Source organism: Chiloscyllium plagiosum, unplaced genomic scaffold, assembly GCF_037043375.1.
Source record: "Chiloscyllium plagiosum isolate Xiang-an unplaced genomic scaffold, Cpla_swu_hap1 HiC_scaffold_12, whole genome shotgun sequence".
Lineage (NCBI taxonomy): Eukaryota > Metazoa > Chordata > Chondrichthyes > Orectolobiformes > Hemiscylliidae > Chiloscyllium > Chiloscyllium plagiosum.
The window spans coordinates 67,905,582-67,918,961 of NW_028270150.1; the positions used below are offsets into that span (position 1 = coordinate 67,905,582).

A 13,380-nucleotide genomic window follows, 5' to 3' on the forward strand; every position below is an offset into this window, starting at 1 on the left:
TCCCAGCCAATGCCCTGCTCCAAACTTTGAAACCATTGCATTCCAGTGGATCCCAGCTCTCTCGGTGGTTTCTCACACTCCCTCTCTCCCATGAGGGACAAACACCAGTTTGCTTCATGCTGGGTCTGGTCCATCATGGTCGAAAAGTGTGGCACTGGAAAACACAGCAGGTTATGCAGCATCCGAGGATCAGGAGGGTTGACATTTCAGGCATGAGCTCTTCATCAAGAATATGGGGAGGGAAGGAGGCTGAGAGTTAAATAGGAGGGGGTAGGGCTGAGCACATGGTAGCTAGGAAGGTGATAGGTAGATGCAGGTGAGTGTGATGGTGATAGGTTGGAGCGGACGGTGGAGCGGATAGGTGGGAAGGAAGATGGACAGGTAGGACAGTTCAAGAGGGTGGTGCTGAGTTGGAAGTTTGGATCTGGGATTGGGCAGAGGGGGGAGCAGGCAAGATGAGGAAACTGGTGAAATCCACATTGATCCTCATGGCAAAATACAAATTCTCAGGGGTTACGGGAAGTTACTCAGACTGGAAAAAGGTGAAAGACTCTGCAGTTCTACTTCATAGAATCCCTACAGTTTGGAAGCAGGCCATTCGGCCAGTTGAGACTATGTCAACCCTCCAAAGAGCATCCCACCAAGACCCACCCCACCCCGCCACCCTATCCCTGTAACCTTGCATTTCCCACGGCCAATCCACATAACCTGCACATCTTTGGACTGTGGAAGGAAACAGGAGCATCTGGAGGAAACCCAAGCAGACATGGGGAGAATGTGCAAACTCCACACAAGGGTAGAATTACACCTGGGTCGCTGGTGCTGTGAGGGAGCAGTGCTAGCCACCGTGCCACCATTATGCCAAATAATTACCACAGGGAGGTATCGTTAAAGTGTATTTAAGCGGAAATTAGATAAACACATGAAAATAAAAGTAATTGAACCTAATGATGATAGGGTTAGACAAAGATAGCAAGAAATTCATATGGAATGTAAATGCCGATATAAATCAGTATCAGCAAACGGCTCACTTCTGTGTGGTCAACATCTTGTGTTTTGTAGGACCCCAGTAAGAACTTACTCAGTGGCAGTACCTCAGATCATCTGTTTTCATTTCATCATTGTTTCAGATATCAGCAGATCGGACTGATCCTCGAACTCTGGTTCGATCATGCTTCTCATGCTTGTTTTTAAACTTCAAATTGTCTTGATCCCTGGTTCTTCTGATCTTACTTCTGGTTCTTCTGATCTTACTTCTGAAATTCCAATTATTTTTGAAACTTTCGCCATTATATTGTGGAACATGCAGAAGGATGAAGTAAATTCAACTGATTTGTTCATTGACTCTTGGTGATTAGTTAATTTGAAATGCCTCTCAGTACACATGGTCCTCTCATAAAAATGTTAAATTAATTATTGAGAACTTCATTGACATGTGGATGCTTTAAAGACATACTAATGGGCACCTAAATGTGTCAAGTGGCAAAGGTGTGAGTGTGTGCATGTGTGTGTGTGTGTGTGAATGTGTGTGTGTGTGTGTGTATACACATGAGCACACCTCACCAGAGGTTAATACTGAAGTATAGGGCCTACATCACTGAATTCATAATCGCCAAGTGCATAGGCAGACAAACCACTGGTAGTTCAAGGTCTTCAAAAAATGCATCCTGAATATGAAACCGGTTGGAGTACTTTTTTTTTAATTCCGTGAACCCATATTCAAAAATTGCACCCAGTATTACTATTAAGGGCAAATTTTAACAACCAAATTCTCTAATTTAATTGGAGACTTCCAGAGGTGGAAACCAGCAGAAGAATTGATTTCCTGGGCATTTTCTTCAAACCTCATACGCAACTTCCATCTAAAGTTCAAAAATGATTGTCTGGCCATTGGAAAGTCTGGACCATTGTTTCTTGGACAATTTTTTAAAGCCAATCGCTTATTACTCTGCAAAACCCACATCCTGAATGAGGCTTTGTTTCTGTTTCCAGCTGTATTCACATCACAGTGGATTGGCTCAAAAACCTACTATTCAATTACTTTTACTTCCCTCGCTGTTCCATGGTTGGTATTCTTAAAGCATTTGCTGCTGATTGTGGACAGGCTCAGAAGGGTTAAATAAGGCTGACTCAGATCAGCAAACCTAGCCTGCACAATAACTCCTTAAAGTGTCGTGATGTACTGCAATATACTTCATAACCTAATGTCACTATCTGAAATTTTAAGTATCGTTTCTTAGGTTCTTTTTGGTATCAATATTATCCCATTTCAGGAAATAGTAACTAGCAGAATATTGAAACAGAAATGGTGAACTGGATAAATTCAAGTTCATTAATCCGTTGAAAATAACATATCATCTCCCATTTCCTGAGAAAAGTGATCTCTGTTCAACACTTAATACTGGAGTAATGAAAATCGAAAGAATAGACTCAAGAATGTAATTGCTGAAATAAAATTTATTGCTGTACCAGTTTTATTCCATAAACTAATTTTTATAGGTCGTATGTTCAGTATTTATCACTAGGGGCATATGAGAAATCCAATTCTTTAATGAAACTCATCATAGAATTGAAGATAAATGATTGTCTCTGTATATGAGCACCATAACCAGCTGCAGCTGCCACAAAATGAATGAACAATGAAAATTCTCGTTAGATTATCAATTTCAGTCTCATCCTCCTTCGGTTGATCACTTGGCCGAGTGTGTTTGGAGCCAAGTGAAAGAACCCATATGTATTGAGTGCTTGGGTGCCTCGCATACATGCTTGTGACTCAGATGCAGGTGCAGAAGTGCTCCAAAGTTTAATTATGACATTTGGAGCAAGAAACATGGGGAGGGTGAAGCTAAAATTTCAGCATTATGACATTGGATTGAGACTGAAGGGGGAGAGAAAGAGAGAGAGAGAGAGAGAGGTTTTCCAGACATATAAAGGACTGCCTCTTATTCAACCAAAATCGAGGTAAATAGATGATCATTGTTCCAAACACTGGGACATGCTTGCCTGTGGAAATGGAGACCAATCATTGATAGTCTCTCTTCTCCCCTCCCTCTCATCTCTTTCCATTCACCATGAATGCACAGTAACAGCAAGGTGTCCCATGCACAAACTGAGAGTCCTCTGACAGCACCTTCCAAACCCACAAACTTGACCACTTAGCCACTTATCAGAACAAAGGCATAAGTACAGTACCATTGCAAGTTCCCTTCCAAGCCTGTAACAATCAGAGGTGGTGGTGGCAGTGGACTCTTCAAGATCGTGGCACCAGCAAGGCAACATCTCAGAGGATGGCGGCTACTGCAGAGTTCTTGTCGCAGCAGTGGCCTGACCTGGCAGTGGAGCCAGGGACTTCTGGTTGCAGTAGGCCCAGGTGGCACCTCCTACTATTTGCGGGACAGCAGCTGCAGCAATAGTGGCAGTGTGGTATATCTGGAGCAGCAGCGGAGCCAGGGCACTGGTTGCAGTCATGGTGGGCCAGAGTGGGGAATTCTGGTTATCGGTGAGGTGGCAGAGGCAGCGGAGCTGGAGACTCCTGGTTGCAGGGCGAATGTGGGTTCAGCATGGAACTTGGTGGTGTTGATGAGATAGGCCCAGCAGCAAAGAGATGGCGACACCTATGATGTTGGGTCCAACACAGACAGCAGTGACACGATGGAGTAGGTGTTGTGTTGCTGTTGAGCTCAGGACTCGTGGCGGAAGTGTTAAAATGAAGATAGATAGATGCTCTTGCAGTTATATCTTTTTACTCTTTACATTTTGAAAGTATTCAAAATGCTGCCAGATTGTGGAGACAGTTAACGTTTCTCACTCTACGTTATTGTATTATTCACTATAAAATGCACATGACAATAAATCATTCAGATTCAAAGCCACACTCCATCCTGACGAGTTTATTTTGCTGTTCCTTCACTGTCACTGTGTCAACACCTTGGAACTGCCTTTGACACGGCACTGAGTGCCCTTACACTCCCAGAACTAAGGAAGCAGCTCGCCATTCACCTTTTCAAAGCTAATCAAGGATGGGCAATAGATACTGGCCTAGGCAATGATGCCCACTTCATAGGAACATTTGTTTAAAAAGAAAGTCGTGTCTGTGCACAATCTCAAACAATTCCCTCAGCACTGCATATAATGGGATGTCTGCAGAGCTTGCATCTTTCTCAATATCCCACAAAATGGTGAACACCAAAGTGGACATATACAAGAACATGAAATAAAAACTGATTGCAAAACTTAACATCACAATTTCCTGTACAATGAAGAAGGTGCCTAACATTCTCTGTATCCTTCAGTGAGTATCATTATGAAGTACGCCAGGATGGTTAGTCAGGAGTTATTAGTTGTCTGCAAATATGGAGATATTACATATAGTTCCTACCTCCAAATCATTAGCACATTCTGAGAATAGCAAGGTTCCAAGTGCTGACCCTTACTTGTTATTGCCTGCCACTGAGAAAATAACTTTTTTTTTCTGTCCATGTCAGAATCTTGCTCCCAATCACATATGCTAAAATGGAAGCTGTTCAGTGCAGGCACACACAACTACCCCATTCTCTGCATTTTTCCTCCTCAAACTGTATCTACATATTTGGCTGGGTGGAGGTGGAACACAGCCTGAAAACAAATCACAGTTGTATAATTCCACAGATGCCACTTGAAACGTGCCCCACCAGAGCTGAACATAAAGTAAGACTTAACTCCTTCACTTGACCTCAGTTCTGACCTTTCACTTGCAAAGAGTGCTAAGAGCTTGGTCTGTCTCTGACTAAGCTTCTCAAATAGAAAACAAATGAGGTTTGATTCGTTTATTCTGCTACTTGGCACATTTTATGATCTTTCTGTAATTTTTTTTTCTAAAATGATCTATTTTTGCTTTGACATTTATCATAGCAGGTATCTTATATTTATTTCCAGACATGAATTTTTTTTTTAATTCATGTCTCATGTACCAAACAAATCTCTGGCAGCTGCTGCTGGTCTTCTTAGCTGAAGAGGAATGAGAGGCACAAAAAAAATGTCTGGATGCTTTTTGGAGGGTTTTAAATGGAATTGTTATTGCTTCAATGAAAGCATGAAGGATTGGAATTGCTCAGCAAGTCTAACTGCATCAGTGCAGAAAGTGATAGGGGTCAATAACCCTTGGTCAGAACTTGTGCAAATTGTGGACTGGAGGCAGTCATTCAGGTAGCATGCTGATCTTGAATAAAATAGACAATCAAGGATCAGATGCGAACATGTCAACCAGAAGCTCTTGGCTGTAGCTTTCAATGACAGTTGGGGTGGTGAGATTGGCAATGACTATACAGAACAGCACAAGGAAGCCATTATGGAATTACTGGGCATATACATACCATACAAATATCTTCCAGAATACATTTCTGATTTTTATCCATGAAGTGTGATGTTGAAATTTTTCTTTTCTGTGTAGGACCTCTCTCTGGTTCAGTATTGTCAGTGCTTCCTCTAAGTGGGTCCCACTTGTAGATATTTTTTAATAAACCGGTTCAGGAAATAGTTGTGACACACATCTGAAGCAGGTGGGACTTGAACCTGGACCTAGAGGTGGGGACACTATCACTGCACTTCACACGCCATCCAGATGATTTTTTAAAAAACAACCTGTTCAGATATGTTACGGGACACCACTGGAGCAAAGAAGGCTTTAACCCAGGCCTTTTGGCTCAAAGGTATGGATACTACCACTCTACTGAGGAACCACTAGATGTTAATCCTATCAAGTCAATGTAAGCATACACAGGATGGCATTGATTGGCCAGTTACTTGAGCAAGTATACAGAGAAACTCCCTATCACACACACGCATGCGCACACACAGGTACACACACACACACGCATAAGTCTATGGGGTGAATTTGCATTTGCAGAATTGTATTTTCAGATACCTTCTATTTTGTTCAAAAAACATACAATCTATAGACAGTCAATTTATTTTATAATCAATGTGACATTTTATAATTTCCTACTTGGAAGTAGAACCAGTCTGACTCAAGATTGGAATACATACAGACTCCAACCTCACACCTTTAATACATCACGAGCTGAAATGTCACTTTTTTAAAAAAACCTTAAGTTATCTCAGGAATGTGACTTGAAAGAAGTTCTGGGATTTACATATTAATGAATCGAAACCTGCAGCCCATTCTAAAAGATGAAAAACTTAACAGCAATCTGGGTTTGTTCAAAATATTACATCTGTGTATGATACTATTTCTTTTTCTAGAAGTTCTGAGTCCAATGACACTACTCCACTAGTTACCTGATGAAGGAGCAACACTCCGAAAGCTTGTAATTCCAAATAAACCTATTGGACTATAACCTGGTGTTGTGTGATTTTTAATTCTGTTTCTGCATCCACAGATGTTTTGTGACCTGCTGTCTATATTCAAGCTCTCCTGATTATATATTTCAGGTTTCCACATCAGCATACATTGTCCTGTTATATGCTCCATGCTGATATTTATAAGATTGGTTAGTTAAACTGTAAACTTTTTTAAAAAAAATTCTCATCCAAGCATTTTGGATGTTGCTGTCTGAATATGCATTGGGCTAAGTTCAGAGAAATAGGTGCATAATATGAATGGCCATGTTTGGATTAACTCTCGATCAAAGCTACAGTTGTAAAATGATCATACTGAAACCAGAGCTTTTGATGCGTGGTATGAATAAAGCCGCAACATATAAAAGTAATAAGTTTTGCTAAGCCCACAAAACATTTAACATCACTGTGTAACTATAATTCCCAATTCTGGGCAGCTGAAATATTTGCGGAAAATTCAAAGTGAAGTTTGGGAGCCAAATGAATCATCAGGGCCTATGGTTACTCAGAATTTTTCCATGTAAAGATGTGGATAACCTTTGGCATCTATTGCATTTCCAAGAGGTTTCTTGTAGGTATGACCTGCTCCCCAATAGTTTGGAGTGTCTGAGACTCTCCATCTGTTATAGTCTCTCTCAGTTCAAGCCCTATGAAGATGGGAAAACTCATTGGATCTTTTAAGCAATCAGGCAACTGGTTCTGTTTCTTCTCTTGGCAGCTCGTTGTTCACCCAATTCTTGCACAGCTGACTCCACATGAGAACATAGGGATTCTTACTTTTCGGATCTCTAATTAAATAGCTTTCATGGAATTCATAGGACTTTTATGGAATTACCTTGCCAATGGTCTCCTTCCTATCTGAAAGATGTTGTGAAACTTGAAAGGGTTCAGAAAAGATTTACAAGGATGTTGCCAGGGTTGGAGGATCTGAGCTACAGGGAGAGGCTGAACAAGCTGGGGCTGTTTTCCCTGGAGCGTCTGAGACAGAGGGGTGACCTTATAGAGATTTACAAAATTATGAGGGGCATGGATAGGATAAATAGACAAAGTCTTTTCCCTGGGGTCGGGGAGTCCAGAATTAGAGGGCTTAGGTTTAGGGTGAGGGGGAAAGATATAAAAGAGACCTAAGTGCAACCTTTTCACGCAAAGGGTGGTACGTGTATGGAATGAGCTGCCAGAGGATTTGGTGGAGGCTGGTACAATTGCAACATTTAAGAGGTGTTTGGATGGATATATGAATAGGATAGGTTTGGAGGGATATGGGCCGTGTGCTGGCAGGTGGGACTAGTTTGGGTTGGGATATCTGGTCGGCATGGACGGGTTGGAACGAAGGGTCTGTTTCCATGCTGTACATCTCTATGATTCTATGGCTCTATGGTTCTTAAGGGGATATAACCATATTCTTCAGTTATTGTCCCATGTGAAAGAATCCGTAAAGTTCATTCAGTTTAGTAGGTTATACTTTGAAGAATTTTTAATGCACTATTAGGCTGAACACTAACAGTCTGAAAATGTTAAAGATAAATGATAGCTTGCAGCCAGCATACTTAACCATTTCCATCTTTGTGAGATCATTACATTTCTTAGTGCACAAGTGATGTAAGTGAGATGGAGTGACTTGGGAATGGCTGCCGTTATCTGCTCCATGCACATAACCCAAATTGTCTGACAACAGGTAGCTTTCCATTTACTCTCAAAGTTGCATCCCTTCTGTTTCATGTTTGTCAAATTGATAACAGTATCTGAAAGGTCTGTAGTTCCTTGTTTACTTGTTCTTATTGACATAATTTCTGCCTACCAGCTCTACCTGAAGTTCAAACCAGCTTCAGGCTCAGCAGTTGTGTATGTGTAAACATCTGTTCTGTCCATTCCCCACCACCCCCAACAAAACAATGGTCAAACACCCAGGTGCAATCAGAAGGATTTGCAGATTCTACCACACAGCAACATTACAATTAGCTGACTCCATGATTTCTTAGAATTGAGCAGATAGGTTGCAGGTCTCAGAGTTCCAGACCTTTAGAGTTTGAGAATTTTAGACACCAAACCAAGGCTAATTCCAGTGGAATTCTACCTTGTGAAGTATCAATGTCGTGAAGTTCAACTTTCATACATGGCAACATACCAACTGCAAATTCCCTTCCAAACCACTCACCATCCTGACTTTGAAATATATTGCTGTTACCTCAGTGTTGCTTGGTCAAAGTCCTGGAATTCTCTCCCTAACGGCATTGCGGATTTGCCTCCAGCACATGAACTCCAACGGTCAAGAGGGCAGCTCAGCACCACCTTCCAAGAACAACCAGGGTCAGGCAATAAATGCTGGCCCAGCCAACCATGGCCATGCTTCACAGGAGAATAAGAATAAACCTGATGGCCTAAGACCTGCTGTAATGTTCCATCAAAGCCAAATGCAAGCTGGAGGAACAGCACTTTACAGCCTTTAGGACTGAACATTGAGTTTGACAACTTCAGAGCATAAATACCATCTTCCAATTTGTTTGCACCCCTTCAGTTCTAAAGAAGACCCATGCCTGGGGAGCGATGGCCTAGTGGTATAATTGCTAAGCTAGTAATCTGGAAACCCAGATAATGTCTTGGGGATCTGGATTTGAATCACACCAGGGCAGATGGTAGAATTTGAATTCAATGTAAGTCTGGAATGAAGAATCTAATGATGACTGTGAAACCACTATCAATTGTCAGGAAAGAAACCCATCTGGTTCATGAATGTATATTAGGGAAGGAAATTGCCATCCTTACCTGGTTTGGCCTACATGTGACCTCAAACCCACACCAACATGGTTGACTCTCAACTGTCGTCTGGGCAATCAGGGATGGGTAATGAATACTGGTCGAGCCAGTGATGGCAACATCGTGTAAATTGATTTAAAGGAATATAATAATAATATTGAACTTGAAACCTTAATTTTCTATGGAAGATCATTAATTTATATTCCATACTCGTTGAGTGTTTTTCAACACTAATTTCATATCTCTAGCATCCAGGGTAATTTGCTTTTATTTGAGTGATTAAAGGGATTGCTAGAAGTCAATGGGGTGAAAAACCCTGTGTTTGAAATTTGCTTTCATGTGAAATCAGAAGGAACACACAAGCTTCTCTGTTACTCTCTCACTTCCATTACCCACCAACTCCAATGGACTGACCCAAAACACATTGTAGACATGGCAACCAACCCAAACTGGAGCTCTTAAATGATTCTGAAAGCTCCATATGTGGTTGCAGCTCTCTGCAAATATTACCATTAGGCCCGATCCCCATTTTCTTTTGAGTCTTGTGCCAAAACATGAATCTGAACCAACTTCTACCTTAAATTTATTAAACTTACCTTAAAGCAATTTTTCGACATTTATTATATTTTTGACACAGTAGTCAGCAGAAAAAGACCATTAATGTTCCTAAACTAACCTGTCTACTTTATGGGGCATTGTGCTTTCTACGTGACTTCTATCTCTGTAAACATTTTAAAAGAACTTCATCTATGCTATACCTCATTGGCAGCAATGGAAGGGTTGGTCACAGTCAGTTCTATTTGAAGTATACCTTGTAATGTTAATAACAAAATTGGACGGAAGATCAACATTCAGAAAATATCACACACAGGCCTATACACACATGTACAAATAGAAAATGAGATGGCTTTCTCTACAGTGATATCTTTCTGGTTGTGATTTATTAATGGTAAAGGAAGATTCTCTGCATATATTACCTCAGAAAAAAACCTACTTGTTTTGCCATTCTGAATTGGATTTTTACTGACATACCGGTAATGTACCAATTAGCGGGGTAAACATTGATTCTCATTTCATGAATCACTGAGTTCTGTCATGTTCCAGCTGGTCAAGGAAGTGAGATACTGAGCTGTATACACTCAGAAGATCCCATTATTTGCTCGTTGAATTAGCTGATCTCTGTGAGGGCAGGGTTGCCACCATTGATGTGCACCTGGATAGATGAACAGATAGTCATAAGGGATTTATCTTAATTATCAGAGTCCACTGAGAATATGCCTGTGTGGCTGTCAGATTTGAACTGGATGGGAATAATCTGTTCTCTTCCAATAGCTGAATAACCTCCAGAGTATGTACTACTTCACCAGAAGAAGTAGTGGCAGGCAATCAAAGCTCCAGTGTGTAGGCATAATCTTGGCTTTCCAGTTGCTTGCAATTTCTCTCTCTATCTCACGCTTACATTTATGTTCTTAATCTGCTGCACTATACCAGGGAAACCCAATGTAGGTGAAAGAACAGCACACCATTTTCAACATTGGCACTTTATAGTCTTTTAGGTTCTGTATTGGTTTCAATAATTTCAGACCATGAACCCTGCTCTCAAAGTTGTTACCCTCAGTGGCTGCCTTGACTGGTTTTGCTTTCAGCAGAGCTGACCTATAGCCTGTTATAGCTGTGGACCTACTTCTCCTCTGCAATGATGAGCACTTCCAGAGGGAGAGTCGATAACATTTTGCCTTCTACATGTTAACAAAAAGCTGGGTAAACACAATGACTCATCATTACTCACATTATATCGAAGAATCAGACTTCCCCTGACTCCAGCCCATACCACTTTCATTCGATTTGCTATTCTGTCTACAACAGTCAGACCCTTCAGAAAATGTGTTAGCATAGTAAAACTTATTAAACGAGTAATGACAAAGGACTGAGGTGATATTTTAGAATTTACATGGGCTAAGCCCAATTTCTTTCATGATTATGTTTGTAACAATGCTGTGGCTCCATTTAATTTCTCTAATAGTTTATTCATGAGCCTGTCATCCAGCAAAATTACTAATTGGTTTATCCTTTGAATAGATGTGGGCATTGCGGCAGGACAGCATTTGTTATCTGTCCCTAATTGCCCTTGAATTGTGCTTTACTGGACTATTTTAGGGCCAATTGAAAGTCAACCATACTGTTGTGATTTGGAGCTGGAAATGTGTTGCTGGAAAAGCGCAGCAGGTCAGGCAGCATCCAGGGAACAGGAGAATCGACGTTTCGGGCATAAGCCCTTCTTCAGGCTTATGCCCGAAACATCGATTCTCCTGTTCCCTGGATGCTGCCTGACCTGCTGCGCTTTTCCAGCAACACATTTCCAGCTCTGATCTCCAGCATCTGCAGACCTCACTTTCTCCTGTTGTGATTTGGAGTCACACGTAGGCCAGACTAGGAAAGACAACAGATTTCCTTCCTGAAAGGACACCTTGAAATAACTCCACAGAGACTGGTATCCCATCATCCTTTATTTAAATGTGCATAGTACATGATACTGACCCAGCAAGCACAGAGCTCTCTCCTGGAGTGAGCAGAATCCCTGACACTCCTGTTTATGTTAGTCAATGTTCCCTGCTTGGGGCTGTTAACCTGGTCCAATCAGGGAACTCCAATCTATGACATCCACCTGGCTGACCTCGTTCAGTTTCTACGTAGATGTGAAACAAATGGCTTTTAGGACCATCAACATTGGTTCCCTGGTCACCATTCTGAGGTGAAGTTTTGTTCCCACATTTTATTAACTGAATTAAATTCATTCTTTTCCATGATTGCATAATATGTGTTGCAACAAGTTATCAAAAGCAAGGTTTTTATAATCTTTTTTAGGAAGTGGTTCTAGGAAAATGCTCATATTTCTATTCACTTTACAGGTAGTACAGTTTCTATGGTGATTTGACATAATGATGAAGTGTTCAGGGAACTGCATCATTATCGTTTGCATTAATTTTTACACACCTATATATATAAAACATCCCTAGGAATAATATTTTAATGTCCTTGTTATTAATTGCCTGTACATGACACACAGCTAGAATAAACTTTCCAGCATCACATTCTGCTCATGAATGGCTATTAATGATGTGCAGCTAAAAATGTCAGGAAATATCTGCAACAAGAACACCATAGCAACAGCAGCAAGTACTGCTTACTTTATCCAACCAAGACCTATAGAGAGTTTTGATCAGCACAGAGTCCCAGTTATTGTCAAACTATTTGACGAATTCAACTGTTCCTTATCCCTTCTGTGCCTCAGCTGCCTTGCAAAGATGCACACATAATTTTCAATATTTCTAGCTGAATAATTATTTGTATATTCATCTAGTTCATGTACAAGAACATAAGACCATAAGATACAGGAGCACAATCAGGCTATTTAGCTCATTGAGTCTGCCTCACCATTCGATCATGTTTCTCAACCCCATTCTCTTGTCTTCTCTATGTAACTTTTGATCCCCTTATAAATCAAGAACCTATATATATCTGTCCTAAATGTACTCAGTGAGTTCTGTGTCACTGAATTTGACAAACAATAAAGCTTTGGCTGAACATATTTCTCCTCATCTCAGTTCTAAAGAATCATCCCTTCGACCTGAGGCTGTGTCCTGACTCCTAGTCTCTCAGACAAGTGGAGACATCTTCTCCATGTCAACTCTATTCAGACGTCTTAGTATTCTATGCACTATTAAATAGTATTCTATTTAATGAGATCCTTCTATCCTTTTAAACTCCATCAAGTACAGACCCAGAGTCCTCAACTGCTTTTCATTTGACGAGCCCTTCATCCCCAAGATTATTCTTGTAAACCTTCTCTTAGAACTCTCCAAGATCTGTCCTTCCATGGATATTGGGTCCAAATGAAGAATATGGAAAATACTGGAAAATAATTAGACAAGGACTCCATCTATAGTATGAATCATTCTGTGCAGGGGGTCCTATTTTCTCACTGAATGCTTTTTGATATTGAGCAGATGACAATACAGCTTTAAATTGGACAGTTTGCAAAATATGTATAAATTATAAAATCCAAAACTCATAATTAGATTCTAAGCAAAATACCTTCCATGGTGCATATATTTTCTCTGTTCTCAAGAAATATTTTAATTCATTATTCTCTGGAAACATTATTTGTTAGAAGCTATTTAAAACTCAACAGATTCCATCCTAATCTTTCGAGATGAAAGCCTAACATCCTTACCAGTTTTAGCTGAGATGTGACTCCAGTCATAGACAATACGTTTCACTGTTAGCTGC

At 40.6% G+C, this 13,380-nt stretch overlaps 1 protein-coding gene across 5 annotated transcripts in view; it reads left to right on the forward strand.

The window, feature by feature from the left end:
* il1rapl1b (interleukin 1 receptor accessory protein-like 1b) overlaps positions 1 to 13,380 on the forward strand; it is a 1,405,689-nt gene that overhangs the window by 550,066 nt on the left and 842,243 nt on the right. The gene's annotated exons all lie outside the window — the stretch shown is intronic.